We start from the raw sequence: 17,284 nt of genomic DNA, 5'->3' as shown, positions 1-17,284 counted from the left end.
AGTTTTCGAGTTAGATTGCAATTCATCGGTCCAATTTTGAGACAAACGGGCTATAGGAGGTGAATCCAGCAACAGGTCCAATCGGTAGGTTTCTTTTTTACGCCAGGTTTCATTTATTTACTACTTTCCAGATATCCATTTAAATCATTTTCATTACTTTTGTGCATTTTACATCAAATGGAATCTGATTCTTGTGTCGTTGTCAAGCAAGTATGAGTATGGGACAACGATACAAGAATCTGTATCGAAACGTCGCATCACCTGAATAAAGAAGTTGTTCAACCATAAAGTTTGACCTTATCTGACTCTCCAACCTCTAAATATGCCACTCAAACAAAATGGAATCTTTTTCAGTAGATAATCAAGATTGTTCCGTTGATGTTTTCTGTTTAATTGAACACAGCGTAAAATAGATACGTTCACAGCGAACAATCACTTGTTTCATCTCCTATCTTATCAAGACGTAATGGCGGTGTCGACGTCGACCACGTTGTCTGACACCAGTAAGTATGTACGTGAGATGAAGATGCTCCAGTCTCAGGAGATGAAGAATTGCACCTCCGCTGGTTACCCCAAGTGGCCGAAAGTGCTCGGAGACTAATTTCATCCCTTGATAATTGATGTTCCCTGAAGGAGGTGACACGTGGTGTTAAGAAACAATTGCTGGTAAGGTATATTGCTGACGCCCCTTAATCCTGCCTGATTTGGCTTGTTATTGCAGGGGTTAAATAGTGCTTGCGTGATGATATGGGTCATTTAGGTCATAAAAGTGAAATTGATTTTGGTATGCCCTCAACCGCTAGCATTACGAGATGAATGCCAAAATCGTTCGGAAATAACGCTGTATGATTAATGTGCTAGAGAGGTAAAGGACTACCTCACATAACCTATGGCTCAGCCATGCTTAACTTGATGAGGATATACTACTCAAACATAAAAGGGATAAACGTACCACTGGTCATTTGATTCATTTTTTTGTGTGTTTCTGTGGTTTGGGTTTGTTTGGGTTTTTTATTTTTGGTTGTTTTTTTTTGTGTTATTCATTTGTTATTTTCTTTTTAGTTTTAGAAACATTTCAAATAGACACATTTATCTGAATCTAATTTATAAGTTTGTTATGGTTTTAAAGTGTTCTGGTGTTCAGTGGTTAAAGCGTTCGCCGTCACCCAGAAGACATGGGTTCGAATCCCCACATGGGTACAACGTGTGAAGCCCAATTCTGGTGTCCCCGCCGTGATATTGCTAGAATATTACTAAAAGCTGCGTAAAACTTAAAACTCACTCACTCACTAAATTGGTTCGGGTGGTCTGCTGACTGGTTAATTACCTATCACCCCAACGACGGTGGACTTGTGCTCGTAATATCAATCACTGGATTGTTTCACAGATGATGTATATGCCGCCGTCATATCTATAAGAAAGCATACATGAAGCGAGTCTAGGTTTTCCTCAGGTTTAGGATCTTCAACCTCATTTTGGGGCTCTTTTTCAATTTAAACAGTGTTATGCGTTTCAATCAAACGTATATTTTCAGAGACTAAACGTAACTCCAGGATAAGGTATCTAAGGGCCATCACTGTGATGTTGTGTTGTCAGCCAATAAATCCACTGGGCTCACTTTGTACTTATCATGTACAACTGCAATCATAACGTCAATCAGAATTTTAAATGTCGAAATGTTATAGAAAACCTTTTTGTGGAACAATAATAACACCTTATTTCATGTCTATACATATGTGTTCTGCCATGACCTTAACGCGTTGCCATGGCGACGTCCTTGATATCCCTGCTTCCATCGTTGGTCTGGGAGAAAAGCGGCACTGTTACACTTCCACAATGAACAGTGTGTATAATTTGGCTCTGTCCACGCTCATGACGTTACCAGCGTTCGAAAAAGCTTTCTATCTCACGGTCATCAATGTTTCAGTTGTATTGCCAGTAGGCTACATTATCAACCAATCGACCAGCCAAACTAGTGATTGATAGCATGAGCAACGTCCTACCCCGCCGGGCCACAGTGATATGCAGTCAACCTATAGTCTAGCTCCGTGTTCACCAGATCTGTTAAGTTGTCAAACCTAGGTTGTTTAATCGGCATTCTAGAAGTTGGTGAGTCAAAAATGAAACATACAACTTTATGGATGACAACTTCTTGTATATTGTAAGACCGACGTCACTTTTAGCTTGATAACGGTGTAAGAATCTACACCGAAACGTCGCTCTATGCAAGAGGTTGTCATCAATAAAGTTGTATGTGTCATTTTCAAACCGAGGTTACTGGTACAGACTCAAACCAGGCACTCCCAAGGAGCATGACAAACATGAAAATTTCAGAATTGCAAATCCGCTCCTGCAACTTCAAATTTCCCCTTTGAAAAAACTTTAAGGTATTACATCTCAACATGTAGGTCTCCTCAAGCCCATGCCTTGTCGATCCTATAAAACGTCTCGAAACTCATTACGGTTTAATGAATACGTCACCAATGATGGCTCCCATCAACATGCTCGGCTTCATTTCCGACTGTGGACCACTGGAATTGCGTTAGAGTCTGGCCATCATGATTCCACAGCGATCGATTTCTTGCTCCCTTGTTTCAGTAACTATACGTCACATGGATGGAGACATTCTTCAGAGTCAAACTGTAAGATAGCTAATGTCTGTTTAGTGACACAATAGTTGGTGTATATTGCAAGACACTGAAGACACTTGAGTCCCAGATGTATTCAGAAAAGAAGCGCCTTGAAAATGTTGCTGTCGTATATATGTTTATGAATGAATGAATCGTCATGAATTTAAACGATTTCGTGGGCTTATAGAATTATGTAAATTCGGTTATTTTTCTTATCATATATCAAGTAATTGCTACATTCTTGAAACAGTTCGATTTTCTGTTCAGTTTTATAAAAACTACATCCACTGATAGATGATTGGATATTGGTCAATGTATGGGCGTCTTTTCGCCCAAAAGTGTATATAATTCAGGACTTATAGCAATATAATATTTATAATCAATATATACATATTCAAAAAGATCACCGCCTTCGACAATACGCAAAATACAGAAACTCAGTCAATGGTCTATCGAGCGCTTATATATGTTAGTGCATATGGGCCCTAGCGTTAAGAACGCTTGAATTTACAAGGTGAGTTTTATCACTGTTCTGTACAGGCCAGGCGATAACTAATAGGAACATACTGTTTGGGGTGAATGGACATGTTTGTTGTGTATCTTATCAGGAATCTTAATTGCTAAACGGTTTCCATGGAGACGAACCATGCTACATATGAGTGTGTATGGCCACTGTTTGGTTTATTAGTCATATTCGCGAAGGGATGTTTACCTGATCGGGTTCAAACAGCTTTCTCTTGAGGTGAAAACCATCCGTTAATACAGCTTTTTGTCATGGTTTGCACAGTCCGTTATGTAGGGCTGACTAAAATGATCGATAATCGGAAATATCGTCGATAGTAAAAATTATTAATGATTATCGATATGAAAAATGTGTTATCGTAATATCGTGCATTGACTTTTGTGATAGAAAAAAAGTTTCTCGCACAATATACAAAGTTTGGACTTTATTCACGGTCTGCTTCTAACTTATGATCAGGGCGCGGGTTTGTTAATAACCCATGCACAACCACGTCATCACATGCTAGTGATGTGAAATATATTTACTTCTTTCATCCATTTTTGGCATTTTTCATCAAAGTTACATCTCCGAAATTTACATGTAATCGATCGATATTTAGTTGACGATCACCGAGCTCAATGATCTATATCCATAGCCAGTCCTACCTTTATTTCTGTCAATGAGGATCAATCCTTTGTCGAGGTGGATCAGTCCGTTAAGACAAACATTGTGAAGGTGGATCAGTCCGTTAAGACAAACATTGTGAAGGTGGATCAGTCCGTTAAGGTACACATTGTCAAGGTGGATCAGTCCGTTAAGACACATTGTCAAGGTAGATCAGTCCGTTAAGACAAACATTGTCAAGGTGGATCAGTCCTTTAAGACAAACATTGTCAAGGTGGATCAGTCCGTTAAGGTACACATTGTGAAGGTGGATCAGTCCGTTAAGACACATTGTGAAGGTGAATCAGTCCGTTAAGGCACACAATGTGAAGGTGGATCAGTCCGTTAAGACACATTGTGAAGGTGGATCAGTCCGTTAAGGCACACAATGTGAAGGTGGATCAGTCCGTTAAGACACATTGTGAAGGTGGATCAGTCCGTTAAGGCACACATTGGATCAGTCCGTTAAGAAGGTGGATCGTCCGTTAAGGCACATTGTGAAGGTGTGAAGGTGGATCAGTCCGTTGGAAGGTTAAGGCACACATTGTGAAGGTGGATCAGTCCGTTAAGACACACATTGTGAAGGTGGATCAGTCCGTTAAGGCACACATTGTGAAGGTGGATCAGTCCGTTAAGGCACACATTGTGAAGGTGGATCAGTCCGTTAAGGATCAGTGAAGGTGGATCAGTCCGTTAAGACACACATTGTGAAAGGTGGATCAGTCCGTTAAAGGCACATTGTGAAAGGTGGATCAGTCCGTTAAGTACACATTGTGAAGGTGGATCATTCCGAAGGTGGATCAGTCCGTTAAGGCACATTGTGAAGGTGGATCAGTCCGTTAAGATCACACACACAAAGGTGGATCATACCGTTAAGACACATTGTGAAGGTGGATCAGTCCGTTAAGGCACACATTGTGAAGGTGGATCAATCAGTCCGTTATTGTGAAGGTGGATCAAGTCCGTTAAAAGGCACACATTGTGAAGGTGGATCAGTCACATTGTGAAGGTGGATCAGTCCGTTAAGGCACACATTGTGAAGGTTGTGAAGGTGGATCAGTCCGTTAAGACACATTGTGAAGGTGGATCAGTCCGTTAAGACACACATTGTGAAGGTGGATCAGTCCGTTAAGGCACACATTGTGAAGGTGGATCATTCCGTTAAGACACACATTGTGAAGGTGGATCAGTCCGTTAAGGCACATTGTGAAGGTGGATCAGTCCGTTAAGACACACATTGTGAAGGTGGATCAGTCCGTTAAGGCACACATTGTGAAGGTGGATCATTGTGAAGGTGGATCAGTCCGTTAAGACAATCCGTTAAGGTGGACAAGACACACATGTGAAGGTGGATCAGTCCAGTCCGTTAAGACACATTTGTGAAGGTGGATCAGTCCGTTAAGACACATTGTGAAGGTGGATCAGTCCGTTAAGACACACATTGTGAAGGTGGATCAGTCCGTTAAGGCACACATTGTGAAGGTGGATCAGTCCGTTAAGACACATTGTGAAGTTGTGATCAGTCCGTTAAGACACACATTGTGAAGGTGGATCATCCGTTAAGGCACACATTGTGAAGGTGGATCAGTCCGTTAAGGCACACATTGACACACATTGTGAAGGTGGATCAGTCCGTTAAGACACATTGTGAAGGTGGATCAGTCCGTTAAGACACACATTGTGAAGGTGGATCAGTCCGTTAAGACACACATTGTGAAGGTGAATCAGTCCGTTAAGACACATTGTGAAGGTGGATCAGTCCGTTAAGACACACATTGTTGTGAAGGTGGAGGTGAATCAGGTGGATCCGTTAAGACACATTGTGAAGGTGGATCAGTCCGTTAAGGCACACATTGTGAAGGTGGATCAGGCCGTTAAGGCACAATGTGAAGGTGGATCAGGCCGTTAAGACACATTGTGAAGGTGGATCAGGCCGTTAAGGCACATTGTGAAGGTGAGACAGCCTTGTGTCATGATGGGAACTGTCTTTGAAACATTCTTCTTTCAAGATGGATCAGCCTGCGTTTTTGTCAAGGTGGAGCAGTCCTTTAAGACACATCTTCTCATATAGAGTACAATCTGCTAATTTATAAAATCATTCTCTTCTGTCAAGATGGGAAAATGTACAGTCTTGCTATTTGGTGCTTGGGCACAAGAATGGTTATATAACGATGTTGTTTCTGAGCACCATGAACCATATTTCGTGTAGTTGTATCGAAATTATCAATTTCGGCTGGTAAATAAATGACATTGACTCGTATTACAAGCTGACATCTGATTGGTTATATAACCCAAGCATCGTTCACTTTAATTTAGACTTAGTCTTATTAAAACCACACTCACTCACTCATTAAATGCACAATATTGGTATAGACCGATAACTCCATTTATATCGAAAATTAGTCCCAGTGAGATGGCAGCCTAGTGGTAGTAAAAATGATATGGTTGAAGGACCTAATTAGATTAGGGGTCAAAGTTTTCACAGGGGTCTCCCACAGAGATATCCTAAGATGGAAATTGTATAAAATGTGATTTTTGTAAAGAATGCATTGGAACGTATATTTTAATACCTTTGAACAGTCACTGCTTATATTCAGATATATGAGAAAATGATGCTTATTCGGATTTATTTAGGAATATGAACTACCTGCAAGTGACAGGTATTTTGTTGAGAAAGGTAGAGGATTTAACCCCCAATTCGTGTACTGTTGATATTCTATTCCGCCTGACCTCTGTGTGTTTCGGCACTATCTTTCACCTCACCACAGCGCGTAATGAGAAAGGCGTATGATTACTAACAACACGTGAAGTGGCTCGCTGCCACTCATCGACAATCACTGTGTTGAAATAGATACCTCTGAGCACTCGCCAGGGTGTTCCGGCACACTTAATGGTTACAAGGTGAGATCCAGGGAAACGGATGGAAATAAACAGTCAAACAAATCTTTATATTGACGTACCGCAGCCCGGTGACTAGTCCTACAGTGGAACCACCTCGAGATGGAACGTATTAGGGAGACGTGTGCAAAACGACGCAATTTTCGCTTCAAAGCGGGCACACGTATGTATAATACGAGTTACATAATTCACACATTGGGGGAATTAGGGGATAATGTAGATTGAACGGTGCTCCAGCCCAACGTACAGCATGTCTTGTACATTTACCTCTGTCAGGAAACTCACCAGCAAGTGTAAGGCACTGACAAATGAAAAAGAATGGTATGATTACGTGCTCACACACCTAAAAAGGTTAGACTAACGCTTAGTCTCTGAATATATATAATTTTGATTGTATCAAATAAACCCGTTTATATTGAATAGGAGCCCCAGGGAGACCACAGATTCATTTTGTGATTGAGTGACACACTAAGTGTCATCACTGATTTTAGTGATCCTTTCAAAAGAATATAGTTTTTCCCTTTTGCACAAACGAAATTAGTTTTTGAAGATATTTAAGACTGGTTATTCTTCTAAACAGTATTTCAGTTATATTAAGCTGTAGTTACATTGATGTGAAGGAAACCGGAAAGTAATGCATGTCTAATAGAAATTTCAAAACGAAACCGGTCATCGAACCCGGAAGCCCAGGATTCTGACACGATCAAGGGCCGTAACTCTGCACAACGCACGGCGCTTTAGATGTCTGAGCCACTCGTGGATTAGTATGAGATAATCCGTTTTGGATTACTTGGCACCTCAGTTGTTCAGTCATTTCCCCTAATGTTCCATTTCCCTGGGGATGACCAGGCGGCATCTCCGAACGGGGCGGTGGGGTAGCCTTGTGGTTTAAGTGTCCGCTCGTCACGCCGAAGACCCGGGTTCGATTTCCCATATAGCCCAGCGGATAAGTGATCAATTTGTGCACTTTGTGTTACAAGCATGAAACTTGGCATGATTGTAGCTTATACCATTCTAACTGAATAAAGATCGAGAGACCTCGCAGATTTTTTATATTTTCCATAATTAGATGATACAATTACACATGATTGAGTAACCGTCCACAGATTAATGAGATAGCTACTTTGACATTGATGTTGAAATGAAATATATTTGCGTTGATTTTGATAAGTTTTCATAGGTGATCTATAGCCAATCAAGCTCATACATTATACATGTAAGTAAATCTAATGATATATTCCTTAAAATAAACTTTCGTCTGTTCTCACAATATTCTAGTTAGATAATTTATGAGGATTTAAAATTGAGTTAAAGGAACATTTTTTGGAAAATTCAATTTTTTCCCCCCAAATATAAAAAATTACAACAATCTGTGAGGCTTCTCGTATTGAATTTGCAAAGAAATGATAAAACTATTTTAGATCATGGGATGATCTCATACTTATTTTACTTATGTACTCTATATGGCGGCCATTTTGCAATGGTGTGTGAAAATTGGCGGCCATTTTTCAAAATGGCCGCCACTTTTCGCATTTTCAGGTAGTCATGATATAAATTGACTTCCGTAGACCTAACCGTTAAAGATAAAAAGACATGTATAGATGGAAAATGACCAGCTATGGATTTCCTACAATTTGATATATGACTTATGAGAATTGGAGAATTTTGTAAAAAGGTTATGACGAAAATAGTATAAAAAATTATATTTTTTCACTTTTTTCCCCCAAATTATGGAAAATATATAAAATCTGCGAGGCTTCTCGATCTTTATTCAGTTAGAATGGTATAAGCTACAATCATGCCAAGTTTCATGCTTGTAACACAAAGTGCACAATTCAGTGAAAAAAGTGCACTTATCCGCTGGGCTAATATGGGTACTTTGTGTGAAGCTCATTTCTGGGGTTCCCCAACGCGGTATTGATGGAATATTGCTAAAAGCGGCGTAAAATTAAACTCACTCACTTCTTCTGATCAGTGAACATAGCCCGAAACTTTCGGAGAGAAAGTATTTGAGAAGGCATCCGGGGAAAAAACCTGACTATTTATGCTTTGCAAAGCTAAATAAAGAATCGTGTAACAGGTATCACATTATACTCGTTAATATCCATATATATCCTGGTATATTTGGTAACAGTTGCCGAGATGCACGTATAAATATTGCGTGCGTCATGCCAGCACGGTAGCCCAACTAGACAAGTGACATCCACACTGCTTGTAATGGGCCTGGTAACCTTTAAGATTTGTCTTGGTTGCGCAACACTAATGACCTGTACTTTGCTAATTCCGACAAGAACAAACCCGAGCAGTAATAAACTCGCCACGATGGACATTAATCTCGATAGATGTCTTACGAGGGACGCACTGACGTTAGGGAACTCTGTTTACAGACCCTTGCATTACATCCACACGGTAATTGATGTGAGCTATGGTGTAACGCGTTCAGATAGGGACATATCGACAACTGGTGTCGATTTCACATGACGTAAGATGCCGAGCCACGCACGTGAGTACACAACTAACGGCTGTTTAGGTTTTAAGGCAGATATGACGCTTCCTCATTATCACGTGACTTAAGACGCCAAGCTCGTTACAGCTCCTTAAGATTATACAATGTTTTTAGCAACACGGTAACTGTCTTGTTTGTTTTTTCTAACATGATTTAATGACTCACATATAGACACGGTATCAATTCATAAGGATGATATTTTATACTGTGTAAGATATTAGACAAACTGTACATAACATATTTATTTTCAAGTAAGAAATTCAAGAGTTGAAAGAAGTTGTTTGGTAGAGACACGTTCTTCAAAAACAATCTTTTTCCACAGATTGGATCAAATTTAATAATTACTCTTTAGGTTGTGTAAAGACTAAAGCTTATTCTCAGAAAATACATAATTCTTATAGAAACCAGCATCTATATTTACATTAAAAGGAACTCCAGTGACAGGAGAGATTTAGAACCAATGATTCATTTTGGGCGACAGCATTAAAGTAAGATCTGGGCGAAAGGGAAAGCAATGTTTCAGCGTCTGTAAGCAGTCACTGAGGTGCATATTCTGGAAATCCTATTTTAACGAATCTGTCGCTGTTTCTTTTGTATCGGATTGGATCTGTAAATGACATTACTGGTTCAAGTTGCAGGGTTTCAACAAATGGAGATAAACATGAGGCCAGTGGGAGTGTCAGAGGTACGACCTTCCCCGAAGTTTCATCAGATCACATATGAGTAAAAGGTCTTTTTTTAATTAAATTGATAATTTTACATTGAAGGACATTTACAAATTAGCGACAAAAACTATGTCCGCTGCAATGGCATAGTTTGGCCAGTGCCGCACGTTCCTGTAATATTTCCAAGTGAACAATTAACTAGACTTTGCATGTGTTTGTGACGGGTGTCAAACATTGGACATTATACGCCCACGATTTAGCAAACACATTCTCATGATATTGGCGAAATCTAACAGTCGACTCTTCTCTTAGAATGATATTTTTTGCGGATGTGGAAAGGGTGTGTCGCTTTCATTTACAAGAGAGGGGCGGTGGGGTAGCCGGGTGGTAAAACGTTCGCTCGTCACGCCGAAGGCCCGGGTAAAGCCCAACTCTCACTCACTCACTCATTTACAAGAGAACAAAACCCTACAAATTGGAGTACTGCTTCAAACCAAAGTTCTTCAGGACAATAAACATGATTGTCGAAACCCATGGGCCAGGTTCACCACTGTTCAGCACCAGATGCTATCATATAACTACAGGTACCCATGAAGGTCTGGGTTAGAACTGGTTTTCAGCCGCTTATGCTTGTCGAAGAGGCGACTAACGGGATTGGGTGGTCAGGCTCGCTAACTTGGTTGACAAATGTTATCGTATCCCAGATGCGTAGATCAATGATCACGTTGATCGACAATCACTGGATTGTCTGGTTCAGATGCAATACTTGTACTGAGTACCAATACATTAGGACGGTAGTAAGGTGCCGGCAGTGCCTTAATAATGTTCAAATATACATGATAAAATCCATGCAAATTCACAATCAATATAGTTGTGATAAATTTTGACGATCTCTTTTGCTGTGGAAATCTCTGTACACGACCCCATTAATCTCACCTCTTCCCAGCCCCATCCTCGTCCCCTATAACAAATGACCAGTCCTTAAATATGACTAAACCTCGCTTCGAGGAATTCATGGGGACATCATATTTGTACATACAGAATCATATTCGTCGGAATCCCAAAAGCCTTGTTTCTTTTGCAGCTACACTTGTCTATGCATCAATCATATGAAAAAGCCAAAGAGAAGCATAACCAAACCAATAAAATTCGCCGCAAACATAAACATATGACGGACCGAACGGCTGTCCAGTAGCAGAGCAGTATTGTTTTCCTCAGCTGTGCCAGAAACCCGTGACTGTTGCTCGAATCCCAAATTCCTTGATTATGTTCCTGGGGTTGTCACCATCATGCCCGTGCTCTATGGTTTCAATATAATCGTTTGAACCGTCGTTAAAGTGTAACAATGGTTGTTGCGGCGTTTGACAATATATACTCACTACCTTTTATAAACAATTTGTAAATGAATCTTTTCTGTCTGACTATAACATGTAATCAACGTGTTATGGTCCTATTAGGCCCTCAGTCACGTAAAGTCTCGTTCCGTCACGTTCAGTCACGTAGTCGTGCTGTGCCACCACAGCTGAACCACGTCAAGTCAATAATGACCAAAGATCGAATCCCCGTCCTGTGGGAGACCACGTGTTGAATCCAACATATGGTTATCTCCATGACTGACGATGGGGGGAGAATTAATTAGATGAAATAAACAAATGGGGAAAACAGCGTGCTGGCATTGGGGTTGATGTCTGTTAAACACATGTATTAGTTTTGCATGGTGTGTTTGAAGTCTGGTGCCCGCTTATAGTTAACCGTGCAGGCAAATGGGCTTGTTTGTACTGGGCACACTGTCGTGACGTCATGTAGTTAGAAGTGCAGTGTCCATTTATAGTTACCTTATAGACAAAGGCACTAGTTAGTACTTGATACTCTGTCGTTACGCTCTACGTCATGTCGTTAAAAGTGGAGTGTACTTTTCTAGCAACCATACAGTACTTGAAACTCTGTCATTACACTCTACGTCATAGCGTTAAAAGTGCACTGTACTTTTCTAGCAACCGTACAGTACTTGGAGCTCTGTCGTTACACTATCGTTGAGACAAATGGAAGTCAGTTTTGAATGCGCGATCCGCAATTTGGGATATGAGTGCTCGCTTGATTATATCCAGTTAGACAAAACTCCTAATATCTAATTTTATTCATGCCACTTTTGGTTTATGTTTAGAAAAGTGTTTCCAGGATATATTTCAGGTAAATGCTAAATTGAGTTATCATTTTCTGTTAATAGTAATCTTGTCAACAAACCGTACTCAATGGAGTATTTGAACCTATTTTTTCTTAAATATGCACCGGAAGTCAAGTTTGAGGAAAACATGAATCGTGGTCTTATAGCCTGTTTTGCCCACTAAAGTATTGTTTGAGATTGAGGTTAGAAAGCTTTTTGTTTGTGGAAAGGAAGAGTTCGCACAAACACAACATTGCAATCGAAATGCACGTGCATCATGCATGTACTCGGGCATAAATAGCCGGCTTGAATGGCAATCGTTCACTTGTTTTCTGAACACAGCAGCTATGTCTAGGTTAACGAGAGATCAACGACAACAAGCCATTGGACGTCTAGACGCTGGTCAACGTGCTCGAGTCATTGCTAATGACTTCAATTGCAGCGTACGAACGATAGAACGTCTTAGACAGCGATACAACGCCACCAACAGCACTGATGACCGTCCACGTAGCAAACCGAAACATGAGTCTCATTAACCTATTCAGACAATGACCTACTTTTAAGCCGATCCAAATTTTCTCCTGTGAACGTGCAAAGAGACACCACAAACAACTATGGTTACACTGACTTTCAATTCCTTGTTTCATATGACAATGGTATTTACAAGTTAATTTTAATTCTAAACTTTAATAACATCGTATTTCTATATTTTATGGCGAGGTGTAGGCAGCATGACCTTAACTAAGACGTCACAGACTGCCCCTGTTTGATGAGGTCGTAAAATGATTCACAATTTCTCCTGGCCAACTGGTTACACCTGATATGTGTTCTTAGCGCTTAGTCTGTGTAGTTTTGTACCGCACAATGTGATTGATATAATATCAAGTCCGTAAAAGACCGCCAAACGTTTCTAGCGGCAGAGCCTCGTTTCGAGATTTCCACGATTTCCAGATTTCCGTTTGTCAGATCACGCTGTACGACAGAGCACGCTGCACGACGTGTTTGCAAGGATTAGAAGGAGCGTATTTTTGCAATATACAAGTGCTTAGATGTATCAGATAATACTGATTAGGATTTATGTATTCAGTTGAATGAATTGGTCTCAAAATTATGGACTGGTTATTGTTCTAAGTTGCGCAATAGGACGGAAGTCAGCAGGAAACGAGACTGTTGTGATATTGACTTGGGTCGACCCCGTGTAACAACACGTCGCCAGGACCGTCATATCGTCCATCAACACCTGCAAGACCGAGCAAGAAAGAGCTCGGGGTACCATAGGAAACCACCAGCGACCAGTCAGTGACCAAACCATTCGGTGACGTCTCCGAGCCAGGAACCTGTTTTCATTAGACCACTTTAAAACACAATCTCCAGAGACGTTTCTTTTGCCTTCGAGTAACGTGTAAACGTGTTTAAAATTATGTAGGAAAGGCTCTTGTGAGTGAGTAGTTTTGATGCTATTCGGGCAAGAAAGGCTGTTGTTGAAAACATTATTGAAAGATGCATTTTTCTTTATTGAACACTTGTTACCGTAGAAGCCCCTTTCTAGTGTTAAAAGTGGCGTAAAAGCCTAGGACTCATTAAGTTTCATTCTGAATGTAAACGTAAGTAAGTCAATGTGTTTACGCTACCACAGCAATACATGTCTACAGTATGGTCATTTAACACATGTATGACCAGATATAATCAGTTTTTCAACGTTACAAATCGAAAAGTTTTGCATGCTATATGTGTATCTTTGAAATAGAGGCAATAGTTTTCTTCCAGTATTTTAGTGAACAAAATGGATTTTTAACGTGTCTGAGATAAACTTATGACAACCCTATTTAGCTGAGGCCGAAATGACTTTACTTCGCGGAATGATGCTCACACAATCGACCACTGGTTTGTCTGACATAGATCCGATCACAATCACTATGACGTCATATTTGTAAACGATGTAAAGCCCCAAAATTATCTCCCAAATAATGTAACTCAGTTGATAGATATATCGGAAGTTAACAGAGAGTGCTTGTGACTCACCTTCCAAACAACAGCACTAGCTAGGAAGCAGGTTCCCGCTACCCCTCATCAACGAACAGCACCATCACCACATCGCACTCCCCTTCCCCCTTAATTAGGGTCGGCGAAGAGGCACGTGCAGGGTACAGATGACGGTAGTTGAAATAGCGAGCGCACTGAGCTGTTAGGTCGAGAAATAATCTTTTCAAGGAGGACATATTGAAAGCCCAACCAGAATTAAAACATAAATGCTGGCGTCATCTGAGCCCATATGGGTTTTAATGATCCAATCTAATATAGATACCCGTCTCGCTATGACATTGCCATTTAACATATAAACGAATGCGATAGGATTATGTCTTTGAATCACGACGACGTGGCTCCCTGTTGGAGACACGGCTTAAGAGGTTTCAGATTGAATTTGAAAAACTCAATTGTCGCACGAAAGGACTTGTAAACATCTTAGGTGCTATTTTTGTGTCTGAAGTCCACTACAGTTAACGTCCTTTCATTGCATAGTTCATCTGCCTAATCCATGTAACCCGACCTCCCTCTATTTCCACTATGACTGACTGACTGACTGAGTTTGGTTTTACGCCGCTTTTAGCAATATTCCAGCAACATCACGGCGGGGGACACCAGAAATGGGCTTCACACATTGTGCCCATGTGGGGATTCGAACCCGGGTCTTCGGCGTGACGAGCCAACGCTTTTACCATTAGGCTACCCCACCGCCCCATTTCCACTATGACAAAACAGTAATCATATTTAGGCCCCAGCACTTGATTAATTACAAGTTAATGTATTATAATATTAGAAATAAGTCTGAATGTTTTGTCAACTATTTATATAAGATTCCAAGGGACAGACATGATACGCACCAGGATCTGCTGTTCGTGGGTTCGAATCCCACTTTGGCGCTGAATATGTTTCTACATTGTATGTCTGTGGTTGACACCAAAGACCCGCTCTAGATCTCCAGCATAAAGCTGACCGAACGTAATCATGACCCACCGCAATACCGTTTTACCCACATGGGCTAAGAAAGGGCGATTTCGCGGTTCGGATTTGCGGGGTTTGACTGTATCCAATAGATGCAAGCAAGTCAAATATCAATATCTGGTCAGGGCTAGTGTTACTAACTGCACAACTTACCATTGCGTCCATGTGAGCATTACACAGCTGACCAAAGCCTTTCATGAATGAACATTCAGCTCAATGTGGATAGCCCACGACTGCGTTTTCAATGGATTAAGTATCTGGTGAAACAGTTTGGAATGCAGCATAGTGAAACCTTACCAATCCGAACGGTGGCGTTCCCACTGAACACGTCCGGATTAACAGGTTACCGGATTATCGGATCATGCTTTCGGAGTAATGACTCTTTGTATAGATGAAAGTATTAATAACAGATAGATGAGGTTCTTGGATTAAATGCGTCCGGACTTTCGAGGTTTCACTATTGTATAACCTCTGACTTTCTAACAGGTTAATTCATCAAAAACGCTGATAAATATTTTTTCTGGCCTCAGTATACATATTTTGTTTACAGCTCCTATACTTAGACTGAACTGTCTGTTTTGTCAGTTTGGTCTGTGGGGGTATATATATATAGAATGAAGCATCGGTATGCTGAGGGTTACACTTGATCGATGGTGTTGAGCAGCATACTATTTAAGAGAGTCATCAATATCTGTCTGCTGTCTATTTCAAGGCATGTATATTGCACGTGAAAGGTACAACAGGTGCTTAAAGAACGCTGCGTTGGCGTGAATAGGATACATGTTGTAGACTTATATATAGACAACAAATAGTGTGTACATGCTACAGCTCCGCTCACAAAACAGCACAATGGAGTCGTTGAAAAAGATTCCTTCTTGGAAGGAATCCACCATTCTTAGTAATGGTCTCCTGATGTTTACAAATGATGTCCCGGAAAGACGATGCTTAAACAAATCCACCGAACAGTTCAATTTCAACGCCCACAGGAAAGCCTGCAAATTGTCTGGAAATGAGATTAACATCTTCTTTGTGCACAAACGAAATCAGAAAAACTTCGTTATTTACAATCTTAATGGGATTATTACACAAATTTCCAATTTTAAAACTAAAATAATTTACATAAAATTAAAAAAATTGAAATAATTCATATATTAACATTAAGATGTTGTTTCTTTTACTTGTGTAAATCAGTTGCTTGTGTCAGACGTGGATGTCATCATGTAACGAAGATGAATAATCTCACTTGTCTTTAGTCACGAAATGCGTGTAAGATGACCCGTTGAAGTTATTTAATGTTACACAAAAAGCGCTGAGGGATTCAAAAACAAGTCATTAGTCTCGGCATCTGTCTTGGAGAGCGGCGTCTACAGGTAACTCTAGCTTGAGATATGTAAGAACCAAGCTCACCTGTGCTGCTTAATTAAGCATTGTCTTGAAGAACGCGGGGAATCGTAATCTTAACCTAGTTCTGAAATGAACACTGTCAGGTCAGACTAAATGTGTCTGCACGTGCAAGCAGACATAATACATTTGTACATGCATTAATCGGTGTATCATTTCCCAGCTCAGCGCGTATGTGAGATGAGGTGAGGTGAAATTGGGTTTTACGTCGTGCTTGAGAATATTTCGCTCATATGACGACGTGCATGCGTGTGTATGTGTATGTGCGGCTGCTTGTACTAGCCCAGACTGAAGCTGGTTTTATAGTGCTAGCCCACTGAGATACCATGCCGCAGTGAAGCAGGAATACCCCACTCAGACACATTATACTGACTCCGAGCCGACCAGTCCTTGTTGTACCCATTAATGCCGAGCGCCAGGCAGGGACCAACAAATACCATATTTTAAGGTCTTTTGGTGTGACGCGGTCGGGGATTGAACCCGCGACCTTCCGCTCTCCGGGCGGACGCTCTAACCACTACACCACGGAGGCGGTCTAGCGCGTATGTAAAACAGAGCGTTCTTTATTATGTGGCTTGCTGGATACAATACAGAACACAACGGTTTGTTTTAAACACCGCACTCAGCTACATTCACCCGAGCTGTCGGACAGCATATATTATTGTTTTGAAAACTGGATTTGACAACAAATAATTATAAACTGTCGCCGAAATACTGAAAATATATCAAATCAACATTGAATGCCCATTTCTTGTTTGTTCATTTTAGTCACCATCAAATGTGAAATTCAGTGTATACCATTTTCGATAGGTAGTTTATATGACGACGTCTTGTAAGTCATCGAGTCTGGGT

At 40.6% G+C, this 17,284-nt stretch overlaps 1 protein-coding gene across 2 annotated transcripts in view; it reads left to right on the top strand.

Annotated features, from left to right (window-relative positions):
* LOC124291398 (myopalladin-like) overlaps positions 1 to 17,284 on the top strand; it is a 97,319-nt gene that overhangs the window by 7,262 nt on the left and 72,773 nt on the right. The gene's annotated exons all lie outside the window — the stretch shown is intronic.

Source organism: Haliotis rubra, unplaced genomic scaffold, assembly GCF_003918875.1.
Source record: "Haliotis rubra isolate DU_JTF1 unplaced genomic scaffold, ASM391887v1 Scf490, whole genome shotgun sequence".
Taxonomy (NCBI): Eukaryota; Metazoa; Mollusca; class Gastropoda; order Lepetellida; family Haliotidae; genus Haliotis; species Haliotis rubra.
The sequence above is the reverse complement of the archived record's forward strand: the minus strand, read 5'-3'. Positions and strand labels throughout refer to the sequence as shown.